The 12,767-nt window shown below is 45.5% G+C and overlaps 1 protein-coding gene across 4 annotated transcripts in view; it reads left to right on the top strand.

Moving 5' to 3' along the window:
- sema5ba (sema domain, seven thrombospondin repeats (type 1 and type 1-like), transmembrane domain (TM) and short cytoplasmic domain, (semaphorin) 5Ba) overlaps nucleotides 1–12,767 on the top strand; it is a 107,265-nt gene that overhangs the window by 6,497 nt on the left and 88,001 nt on the right. For 3 of the 4 annotated variants that reach the window (XM_031585028.1, XM_031585016.2, XM_031585024.2), the window contains exon 2: nucleotides 9,611–9,782. The exons of the other annotated variant lie outside the window; for it this stretch is intronic. The gene's annotated coding sequence lies outside the window, so the exon portion shown is untranslated. The remainder of the gene's footprint in view (nucleotides 1–9,610; nucleotides 9,783–12,767) is intronic. 4 annotated transcript variants of the gene reach the window in all.

Genomic DNA, 12,767 nt, shown 5'->3' with positions numbered 1-12,767 from the left:
TCTCTTCCATTTGCCTGCAGGGCTTGTAACAAAAATCTGCTTTGAAGCCTCTGCCCAGCATGGCCACACACCTGCATTGGCTGTCTTTTTTTTCTGACTTTATAGCTCTCTTGTCCCTGATCATGTAAAGTTTAGGCGCAACAGTCATTATTCTTAGTAGAGCAAGGCAGCTTAAGTGGTTTATCCATGTAATTCAACCAAGCATAACCAGACAGGCCTTTAGGAAGAGTACTTTCAAGCCTAGTTCCATCAAGGCCTCGCTAACGGACAAGTTCAATTTAAAGTTAATGCGGCCTTATCCATCTCTGTGGCGAGTTGTCCCCTGTAGGGAGTTGGGCTAGAATAGGTCCCCAACACCCCCTTTGCTGATCATAAGCGTCTTGTTGCCTTGGGGTGTGACCCGTGTCAGTGGAGGAAGAGGTCCTGGTACTGGAGGAACCAGTCTTGCTGCAGCTACCACAGGTCCAACACAGTGCTTTGGCTCCTACTTCAGATAGACGAGAGAATGGAAGGGCCAGATCCAATCAATCTGGTTTTGTCAGAATTGTCATTTGGCAGACATACTGACCGTACTGTTACTTTTCCCAGAAGGCTTTGGCTGAGGGTCACACAAGTAATGATGGACTCCGAGGTGGGTGAGGGGCAGGGATGATGAATCAAATTCCAAAACAAGCAAAAACCCCAAAAAGCAGATATTGGAACCAGATTTTGATGCTGATTCATAAACTGGCTGGATGGTCTCCCCCCCCCAAAAAAAGCAATAATTGGTAGAGGTTATCTCTGTCATCAGATATGCCTCTTTCTAAGCTGTTTCCTTTTGCCATACAGAAAGGGAGGGAGGTCTGGCCAGATCCTGGTTGAATGCTTAAAAAACAAAACTGTTTCAATGAGGGCTTTTCCACATTCCTTCTCTGAACAGTTGTAAAGGATTAATCCATACCAGAGAGCTATGTGACACAGAAGAGGCTGAAATAGCCTCCGAATTGCAGCAAAAAGGTGTGACACAAGTGAAGAGAATAACATTAAAAAAGGCAAACAGTTAAGAAAGAATCCAAATGGGCTAGGAAGGACATGAAGTGGTCTGTACAAGACCACCGAAATATTGTACTTGTGTAGGTGACCATGTTTGAAATATTGAGTATACAGTGAACTATAGAACTGCTCTCACTGGCCACTATGGGGACTAGACCTTCGCAGACGCAGAGGGAGAGCGGGGGCGGGGTTACGCAGAGAGTGTGAGAGAGGAGAGAGAGAGAGAGAGAAACACACTGGCATGGCATTACGGCAGAAACTGATTATGTAACCAACATAAACTATATCAGTATAAATGGTATCGTCTCATCCTATATCTTGTTTGAAAGTAAATCTTATAAAGTCGATATACCACCCAGCCCTAGTACACACTTCTGCTTCCTGCAGTCCCTTCTTCATGACCCTGAGCTCTTCATTGATGGAAAAGCGATCACAGTGGTAAAGGAGATTAAATTCCTTTTATAATATCCAGAGCTTTGAAACATCTATTTCTTAAATGTCAGAATAAAAGTCTTGGCAGAAACCAGACGGGGTGCAGAGTGCACTGCCATCTGCACTTTCACAGGGCGCTGTTCAGGTGTAGATTGGGCTATGGGAGCATAGTTTATGGGTCTGAATGAAAGTCCTATATACAGATGCTGGATACTGTTCATCATCAAGGATTAAGATTGGCTTTGGGAGCATTCAGGACTTCTCCTGTACAGTCTCTATAAAGAAGCAAATGAACCCTCATTTTAGAACAGGTAAAATCCAGCCTACTCTGGTTTTCGAGCCCCAACCGCTGCTGTTTTATAAGGCTATATCAGTCCTTTTGGAGTTTGCATAAAACCTCACCTAGAGAAACTGAACATTGAACAACTGAATATAGACACATTTCTGCCCCATTCCAATTTGGAATTTGAGAGTAACTTAACAAAAGGGCAGTGACACACCCAAATGTGTGTTAGCAGCAGTTTTTAGACACAATATGTCGTTTTTCCTTTTTATACACCTATATACACTGATGGTTATAAAGTGGATAATTATGTCTCTGCGGCAAAAGTGACTGGACGAGATGACTACGGGCTGTGCGTTCCAGGACAAAGTACAAGCGATGTATAGAAAGTACCAAACAAAAGAACGCTTTCATTTTTATAGACTCAAGATCGTGCCTTCAGGCACTTTTTTAAAGATTGATCATCCCATTATTGTTTGCATTTAAAACTAGAACTTTTACAAACACAGAAATTGAGCATTATTCTCTGTTGTGTCTCAGGCCATGTCAGCCTCTGGTAACGCGCCGGCACACCGTGTGGCCAGGAGAGCTGTCCTTGAAGACATCACTGAATATCAGATCCCAGCCTTAGACCTCATATGTGTATTTGAAGCATCTTGTTCACGTATTTATTTATCTATTTAACTTTATTAATTTATTTAAGTTATAAAGATATAATTTGTTTTGCCATGAAACGGCCACAGGTGCTGATCTGGCATTAAACTAAGATGACGAGTGGCAAAAGTAACCCCTCGTGACCCAGCTTTAATTTCAGTCCTTAGCTTCATTTGATAGGAGATTTAAGAATTAATGGAGGTTGATTACATGTCACCCCACCCCAACCCCCACCAAAAAACAGTGAAAGTGTCTTGTCGGTGTCAGGGGAGAAGCATTGAGGAATGCAGAGGAGATGGAATAAAGCTGGAATGCGTTGGAGGGTAAAGCTTGCCTTCATTATCGAGTCCTGTGATCGAGTACTTGGAAATAAAGGTGAACGGAGTTGGGCCATTTTCTCTCACTGGTTCCTCCTCACTCTGTATGATGCAAGATTGAGAGCTGCAATATCTCTGTATGTGTGTCTGTGTGTGTGTCTTCAGAATTTATCTGATGTAACAGCTAATCCGTTTGGATCGGTTTTCAGTAGACTGGATGTATTCATTGTGGAATGAGAAGCAGCTGGCTCTCTCAAATGCACCAACCATCACCGAGGCTGAACAGCAATATCCTAAAACATGATCGAGGATATGAAATGAGTAAGAGCGTAGTAATTTAATGTGAACTAAAAGCGATCAGATATATTTTATAGTCACTATTCAGACAAATTGGACCCAATTTTAGGAGTGTTATTGGGGGCATAGTCTTCTGATAACATCTGGGTCTACTGTTTTCTCAGTGAGAGAGGACCACTAGCTAGCACATTCTTCTTCATTTGCCTTCATTTCTGAGAGGCGGCCGGGTTTTCTGGATTCTTGGAAATGAATGCAAGGGACTAAGAGAATGCTAAGTAGATGGTCTAACGACTGCCTTTCATAAATAATGCATTAGTAAGCTAAACCTATGTTACACATACACTTTCCCCTTAAACACGCCCTTGGGAATGGTGTAAAGAGAACACCGCAAAGTGCAATGAGAGAAGTCTCTCCTGTGTGGTGTGAAGTCTGAAGATGATGGCCAGCGCGCTGTTCACTGCGTGAGCTGTGATCGAGCACGAAAGGGGAAATATGCCCTTAGACAAAGAAATTATTCTCACAAAGGCGTCATGTAGAGAGGAGCCACAGCTGCCATATTAAAGTATGGAACAAAAAAGGCTTCAAGGCCTGCTGAAATAATTTAGCGAGCGAGACACACAAAAAAGAATACAAGAAGAATTGCACTTATATTTGGATAGCCCTGATGGAGAGTGTCGTTTTTGAATCGGTCTGAAATCTTGAATGCATGCATGTCGATTCCGAGCTAAGAGCAGATGCGTTCGATAAAACCTTTTCTGTTGCATTCACACATTTCATTACAAACTACATCCACCCCTTACCCCCCACATTGATTCCATTTATATCAGATCCATAAGTGGTGAAACTATAATTGCTTTTTGCTCTCCCTCTTTTATGCTCATTCCCAGCACAGCTCAATCACTATGACCACTTGTATTGAATGTGATTCTGCTGAAATAACACAAGGCTACTTGACAAAAGTCTTTGTGCATTTTACAAGCAATGCAGTGGCACTGGAAAAAAAAATACTTCAGCCGAAAGACAAGGACTTCAGCAGCAAACGAAATAAGCTATATGCTGCCTTACGGATGTCAGGAATTCTTGAGCTGTGGTTGTCATTTCTTTTTGATAACTTTCCTTAGACTCCATAGCATAGTGGAAATTGTAGGGTTGGGGGATGAATACTGAGAACTTCTTGGATGCATTTAGATATACCAATAAATGGCTTTGAACTTAGTGGGCCAGCTGTCTTGACCAACTACAGATATAAGCGTGTCGGTGCTACATGTCCCCATCATTTTTCAAGGTTGTGAGGCCATACCATGTAGCACCATGTCAGACAATACTGCATGAAAACCCCACATCTGGATCAAGATGCCTGAAGTCCCCCTCCTCACCTTCATTCAGTCTAATTCTAGCTCCTCAATGCTAACACTCACAGCTTGACCATCCTCCTCTATGCGCTAGCCTGTTTAGCATGATTGCTGGTTGTTTCTATGGTGATAAGTAGCTTGCTGCTGGGGCACAAAGGCTGGTCTGCATCTCTTACTCGGTTGGGGCCTACTGCGACAGTGATTAATGTGCAATCAAGTGGGCACTGTCATTTTGAGAGACGCCCCCGTCTGCATCCTCTCAGCAGCTAGCAAGACAAGTAGGTTGAGCACTAACGTTAAAAGCAATACTCACCGTGAGACTTGATTTCACGGAGCCAGACTGTTTTTTCATGCAGTGAATTGTTCTTGAGTGTCATAATTCTTACCTGAGGTTTTCTTCCCTCCCTCTCTCTGTCTCTTTCTGTCTTTCTTCCTCCTTTTTTGAACGACTGCAGTTGATTTCTGTCTGTTTCTCTGAATTTTCTACCGTAGAATTTCACAAAAGGATGAGTGCTCTCAAGAGTGTGTTGAAGGGTAGCAGCATCTCTGTCACACGGACAGTGTTTAATTTAGCTTATTAATGAGGACGTAGGCCCGATAAAACACTCCGAGCCACACATCTGCATGTAGCAGATAAGTCCAGACCTCATCTTCTCTGTCAACGCAATCCCTCTGTGTACCTCAACAACATGTTTTGTGCGTGAATATGTACCTTCTAGGTTGGAACACTTTTCCAGTTTCCATTTCGCTGAGATGCATCTCCATAATCAGATGACTTTGCTCCCGGCTCTAAATCAAGGAAACGAGATAAGCACTTGTTAAGTATTGCAAGTGTGTTTCGTAGAGTTTAAATGTGAGTAAAGTTCTACACATCCCTTCAGGGCTGTGTTCTAATAAGGAATTCAGGGCTTTTCTAGTTTGCTTCTAAGGTGCTTAACATCTCCACCTTTCTCTATGGTTAGGCATACATTTGAATAGGAGATTACAGATGTAACTTTTAGAACCTTCCCAAGCTATAACCTGTAGGAATACTAAGGAAGAACATTCCATCACCTGGATTCTGTTTCACCTAATTATGATAATACTGTTCTAGTCGCCTTTGTTGTTTGACTGAGCATATAAGGACACAGGCTCCCACAAATCTGGTAAAGCTTTCAAACCTTGTCACACTGATCAACATATTCCCAGAGGAGTGATGTGGCACACACACACACACACACACGCGCAAACTCGCATCCTATGAGGAAAGTGCCACCGTCACATGCATGCACAAGTCTGAGTGCACTGAACGTTTGATGTCTCTAAGTAAATACGTGGGCTCCAGGGCCTCCCCCTCTCACAGTGGAGTGCCATGCCTTGGACAAGGGCCCCATTGAGCGCTTCCCAAGAGGGGTGTGCGGAGAGTTTTTGTAGAAGCTTAGGGAGGCTAGGAGAGGGGTGTGCGAGCAGGGGGTTGATGGTGCAGGGGCTGACCTGCATGCCAACAGGACGCAGTTCTACAAAGGGCCTCGGCGAGGTGCAGGGAGGACCTCTTGGCTTTCGCTGTGTGGAAGATGGTTATGAATACTTTGTCAGAATAGTGATGTATTAAACCTTTTAGATCCCAGGCATCAAACGCTAGACTCCCCAAGGAGTTATTTTTCTTTCCCTCAGTGGAACTCCAAGAAGGAACAATTGCAGATGACCGAGGCTTGTTCTCACGTCTCCTTGTATTTCGTTAGTGGTGGGAAACATTCAGGTTGTGTGTATTTGCTTAGTCTGAAGGATCCCTTGTGTTTATGGAGTGCACACACACCTCCCCTCAGACCTTCTCACAATGTTGTGAAGACACTATTTGTGGGACAATGCTCAGCTCACATTAGATCAGCTCAGCGTGGACATGCATGGCTGTCCACATAGACTATTCTTACTCGTATAAACTGCTTACACAGAAGTGAGTGTGAGCTACACCTCAGTTCATACATATTTGTTAGCAGCCATGCAGTACATATTGGATGACAGATGGAGTGTGTTGTGGGGGGTACACCACATGGGGAGCTTGACTGGGCACAGATTCCCATTGAGGTCATTTGGTTTGAAATCGAGGCTTTACTTATCGTAACAGAGAAAGTGATGTATTGTGTTCCCACAAGCAGCAACTGTGACTTCTCCAGACGGGTATGCCTCTGGCAAAACAGAAAAGGGCGAGGAAGGAAGGAAGGGAGGGAGGGAGGGGGGGGCGGTGCTGGGAAGGCAGTCTTCGCCACTCAACCTGTCAGTTCCTCAATCCTTCCTGTGAGATTTCCACTTTCTAGTTGCGGTTTGCAAAACCGTGGTTGTCAGTCACAGTGTACTGGGAAGCCGTTGGAAGGGTTATAATGTCAGAGCAAATCCCTTGAGGTGAAGAGGGGGGGGGGCTGGGAGACGGACGTCAGGAGAGTTCAGCCTTCCTGCCTTTGACCTCCATGGTTCTTACTGCAGACACGTCCCGGCTGGTTGTGGGCGTCCGCAAAAAAACCTCAGCCCTTCACTGTGCAACTGTGGCAACAGCAGTATCAGTTGTGGCAGCTGATGTTTACACTTCAGCAGAGATGTGTCCGCCTATTCATTAGAGCTCCGTAAAATGACAGAGCTGCTGCTTGTTCTGCCTCACCAAGGATAAAGAAGACGTGCAACACGGCGGCTGTTCGAGGCAGACAGCCAATTTGTGTTGTGGTGCGTGTTACAATTTTTTTCCCCTCTTCCTTCCTTGCAATCCTAAAGGGTGTCTGCGTACAAATATTCAAAATTCTGTTCTAAATCGCCAGTGTTTCTCTCTGATGTATAACAAGCGGATCTAAAGTGGCGCACAGTATGACAACACAGGAGTTGCAAGTGAATAGTTTATGTGCATCTACTTTATGCATCTACTAAACTTTATACATAAGCTTGGCTCTGCCTTTTTCTTAGGAAATCTTATGTCCCGTACCTGTGTGTTTGTGTGTGTGTGTGTGTGTGAATTGAACCGAACCATCAGCTTTGCCTGAGGACAGTGCCCTAGCGTTGGGTGTGTAATTCCCACAACAGATTCGTCCCTCCCCTCCCTCCCTCTGCTTGCCAGTTAGCTCAGAGGCATGCCTCTTCCTGTACCCTCGTTGGGTCTCCTTCGCTAACAAGCTGCGAGGCCTGGCAGAGATGTATCTGCATGTTAGTGTGTCTAATCCACCCCCCTCCCCTTCTCCCTCCCACCTGCCCAGTCCCGACGGCCATCTCTCTCCTCCTACTGTCTGTCCCTCTGAAGTCTTAATCAGGACATTGACAGACACCACACTGTTGAACACAATACCCCTCTCCCTGCTCAGTCCCACCACCACCACCATCCCCCACCACTACCCCACTCTTCCCCCTCTTTGAGTCCCCGTGGGAGCCTTGACACGGGGCCTGCTGCTTTCGCTCTGCCCTGTACTCCTGCTGCTGAAGTGGAGGAACAGCACCAAGGTCATGGGTTTAGTTCCCAGACACAGACACACACACACACACACACACATACACACACACAGATACAGATGAAATGAGTGCCTTAGTAATGTGGCTTCTTTTAAATGCTTCATTACAATTTAATTAATTGTGTAGGATTGTCTGCTAAGCAACTGGATGCTCAGTGCTGTCCTTTAGTGTGCCAGAGCGTAGGAACTGGCAGCAGCTGGTGATCAAAAGACAGAAAGGACACTTTAACAAGAAGCTTATGCTCTCACAGTGTGATGTGTAATTTCATAGATGTGTAGTCTCTTTTGATCTATTGTTTCTGCCTGACACATACCCACATTTTGCATGCGCAGAGGATACCAGTTTGTCCACTTCACTTTCTTGTATTAAATCTCTTGAATTTTTTCCTGTTTCCTGTCACAGTGTGAAGAGAATTTGGAAGAGAAGAAAATGATTTACTGCTGCTGTCCCATTCTGCACTTGAGAGCTTTAAAGAGCACAAACACAGATTTGAAGTCTGCTCAGAAGTGATGAATGAATTGGGTGTGCAGGTATATATTTTGAACACCGGCTTGGAGAACAATCCTTCCCAACACAAGCAGTTTCTGAGTTATGCCACTTTTTTTTTTTTTTTAGATGCACGGAAAAGTAAGGAGTTAATCAAGAACATTTCAGAGAAGCCTTTGACTAAGAATCCCACGAGCTCTGAGAGAACTTGTAGTCATTATGTCACCGCAGTACACCATTAAAAGTAACAGAAATAGAACTTGTCAGAAGGTAGCTGTGAAATCTTTTCTTATTGCACAGCTTCACTGAATGTGGCCTCTCTAGCCTCTGCTGGGTGGAGGTTATTCAACATGGGCATGAGCTAGAGACCATTCAGTAAGTTGGATTCAACGGATCAGTCGTAGGTCATAGAATTTCACAGAATTTGTTGCATGTGGGCTTAACAGCCGATGCATTTGGTGCTCATTAAAATATCAAGTGGTCGACTTCGGTAAAAGTCAAAGCATTTGAAATCGAGGCTTTACTTATCGTAACAGAGAAAGTCACAAGCAGCAACTGTACATTTACATTTACATTTACATTTAGTCATTTAGCAGACGCTTTTGTCCAAAGCGACGTACAAGGGAGAGAACAGTCAAGCTAAGAGCAATAAAAAAGCATGGTGTAACAATAAATACTACTTTACATGAGAATTAGAAAAACAACAACCTAGAAAAGAGGAAAAAGAAGTGCAGGAATGTAACTGCTGAAGTGCAAGTTAAGCGCTAGTCAGGTGCCAGTTAGGAGGGGAGGTGCTCTCTGAAGAGTTGGGTCTTCAAAAGCTTCTTGAAGGTAGAGAGGGACGCCCCTGCTCTGGTAGTACTAGGCAGTTCGTTCCACCAACGTGGAACTACAAATGAAAATAGTCTGGATTGCCGTGCTTGCACGGACGGCAGTGCCAAACGACGCTCACTGTGACTTATCCAGACGGTTATGCCTCTGGCAAAACAGAAAGAGTTTGTGTGGTTTGGTTCTAGGCGCTACCCCCAAATAACGTGATTTACAGTGAAGCGTTAATTACACTGGTGTCTGTTGGGGAAGAAGGGAGCGCATCCTCTGCCTTTGTGCTCCATCTTGCCACAATTACTTATTGGATAAGGCACCATTCAGTGGCTTCCATTCAATTACATTATTTGAACATTTTGCAAAGTTTATGAGCCTCGACGCACTAACTGCACGGGACGGTTTAGAGTGGCGCTCGTTTTCATGAAGGATAAAACGGGCAGGTCATTGATTTCATTACGTTTTTTCAGCTGGAGTTTGATCCGTTCTGCCTTTGAAGCTCCCTGGCGTTTGATCTCGACAGACGACAGACAAGAACAGGAGACCTTGAAGTAGAACTTCGATTGAGGTGTTTGCAAGTGCGTTTGCTGTGCAGGACAGTCTTGCAGACTGGAAATACATGCTAATCTTAGCATTCCTCAGGTGATTTAAAAAAAAAAAAAAGGTGATTTTTTTTTTTTTTTTTTGCGCAGGGATTTATTTATTTGTTTAATGTAGTTGAAATGTGTGCATTTTTATGTGTAAGACCTAGATGTGCACATGCAGTGTCAGATATAACTTCAATTCATATTGATGCAAGAACATGTCCATACCTACAGAAATAAATACCTACAGTATACTGGCACACATACATACATACATACACACACACACACACACACACACACCCTCCTAGACATACACAAGCCATAGACAAATACTATTTTCCGTCTAGGTAGCCCACATTAATGGACTTCTTTTGGCACATGGCATGTCATTTAAACCCCCTGCTTGGCTTTGGAATTGAATGTTAATTGCCAGGTTTCGTAATTTCAGTAAGCGTTGTTAAGCCAGTGTGTACAAATATGGAATAATTCAGTCATGCTCTCCTGACATCTCACAAACCCTTTTAACACCTTCATCCCTCTTATTTATTTATTTATTTATTAATTTATTTAATTGAACATTTTCTTCTACACTGATGTTTTAAACTCTTTAAACCGGTACCCGGTAAACAGAACAACAGGACTTTCGCCCAGCTATGAAAACATAAACCCAAGTCATTGCCCATGCTTCTTCACTGGCCTCTGTGCTGGCTGTGCTATAAGAAGGTGTCTCAGTTCCCCAGCCCCACTCCCAGTCCTTGCACATTTATTTCACGTTATTTATCCTCATCTCTATCAGCTGGTGAAGAAGAGTTTCTGTAAGGGGTGGGGCGGTTGGAGGGGGTTGGAGGGGGTTGAGAAGCACCTGGAGGTGGGAATATGTCTGACAGGCAGAGCCTGACGGGTGTTAGACAGCTGCCACATGGGTCAGGGTGCAACACCCAACACCTCTGTCTGATGTCCATGCATGCCGGACCACACATTTGGAACGTCTGACAAGATAGGTCAGCGCTCTGTCCCTGTTATTGGAAACACCAGTGCCCCACCCCCATTGCACCATCATTTATACTTTCTACTTTTTTTTGTTTTGCAAAAGGGCTGGTACTCCAGATTGCATCCAAACAGCATCTCCCACTCTGACATTGATGCAGTGGGAGGCTTTTCTCCCTCTCTCTTCTTCTTGGCTTTCTCTCTGGTTCTCCCCCGCGGTATCTGGAGGAGCCGGGGTTGTTATTTGGCCTTCGGTGGGGGGCATAATTACTGCAGCTCCACTCTGGCCGAGGGGTGGCTGGGGAGGAGCAGTAGTGGTCGCTCTGGGAGGCTCCCCCCCCGCGCCCAACTGCCTTTTGTCCCCAGCTAATATGCACCTCGCACCCCTGCAGACTAACAGGGCATGTGGAGAAAAGGGAGTACAAAATGCCGTCTGTGCTTAGTTTTCAGTAAGTTGCTGAGTGCTTTGAGAGCTCCTCCATCTCTTTGGTAGACACTGAGAACAGAGTACCTTCCCCCCGGTCCCACTCTCAGCAGTATGCGGGTCTCATGTGAGGTGGATTTTTTCTTTTTTTTTCTTTTTGGGATGTTGTTGATTTGTCCAGAAGCTTTAAAAGTGAAGCCAGTGTGTATTTATTTCCCAAAAAAGAAGGCGGCAGTGCTAGGCAACAACCCTTCTGTGTTTTCTCTCCACCTCCCAGCGCTCTCGCTCTCTCTCTCTCTGTCTCTCTAGCTATCTCTCAGTTCACCTCACCTGCGGGAGAGCTTTAAATAGCTTTTTTTCTCTGGCAGACTCCCCCTCCCCCCCTTAATCTATAGGCTCCAGGACCTCGGTGGATTGTGTTGGTAAATGTTTATCCCACAGCGAACACCTGGTCCATTGGAGCACATGTGTCCACAATGCAAATCTGCCCCCTGCAGCACTTTCTCTGGGAGGCTGTGGCAGAGGTGATGTGTAGATTCAGACATCACGCCGCCCTTCCGGCTATTCAAGAGTGCCGGGACTCTGTTGTGCGGTGCAGGTTTTCCCCCCTCGGAGCAGAAGCGGCATTAACATTTCGAGGGGTGCATTAGAAGAAGTAATGACCAGCTGGCATGTTTTCATCTCGCCATTCAGTGTTTTGGCGAACGTTTGAGCAGGCATGGATAAGAGAAATCTCAACTTGGTATAGGGCCGGGTAGGGAGCTCAAGAGAAAGCCAAACTGATCGTCAACATCCTTGACAGACATTTTGGATTACTTTTAAAAGCAACTTTTTCAGAATCTAGAACACTGTAGAACTACGTACTTTGCTGACGTACACTCCTGCAGGTTTTTTTTTTTCTCCCTCTTCTTTTTTTTGCTTGTTTGTCAGTACCAGCAGGCGGGATGGGAGCACTGCAATCAACAAACCTCCAGTCAGTGTTTGCTTTAGGGATCGCCAGAGAGCCCGCTCGGATGGGCCCCTCCTATTCTGACAGTCAGCATGAACACGTCTCCTGGCCTGCCTCCTGCTTGGTGGATTCCCAGATAAAAGCAGAGTGGTGCAGACTTTGGAATGGATTTATCGAAGCCTGGCCATGCTTGTGTGCGCCGCAGGCTCTCCATGGTTGGGATTTGGGTCCCTTGTCCGCTCTGCTCCGCTACACAGCCCCCCGGAGCAGGAGAGCCCACCTCGGTCAGGACCCACACTGAGGCCGGAGGGGACCACCACAGCCATTGTCGGCAGTGGCCGAAGTATCTCATTCTCTCTCTCTCTCCCCCTCCCTCTCTCTCCCTCCCTCCCTCCCTCTCCATCATCTCTCTTTCTCTCTGTTTGTGTGCCTCTTTCCCTAATCTTAATTAAGCCTCAGCACCGCAGTGGCCCTCTATCAGTTCAGAAGGCAGCACGGCTGCCCCGGCCAAGCAGCAGCGGGCGCGCTCCGTACTCACGCTGATTGATAAAAAGCCCTGGCAGACAGAACGGAGAGAGGTCACAGGGACTTCTGGCTTTGGATGCCCTCCCCACTCTCACCACGCAGCGCCTGATTCACACTTATGACCAGCGTGCGCCCACAGAGTGCCCAAGCGAACT

This window comes from Clupea harengus, chromosome 2, assembly GCF_900700415.2.
Source record: "Clupea harengus chromosome 2, Ch_v2.0.2, whole genome shotgun sequence".
In the NCBI taxonomy this organism is placed as follows: Eukaryota; Metazoa; Chordata; class Actinopteri; order Clupeiformes; family Clupeidae; genus Clupea; species Clupea harengus.
Note: the sequence above shows the minus strand (reverse complement) of the source record. Positions and strands in the feature narration are given on the sequence as shown.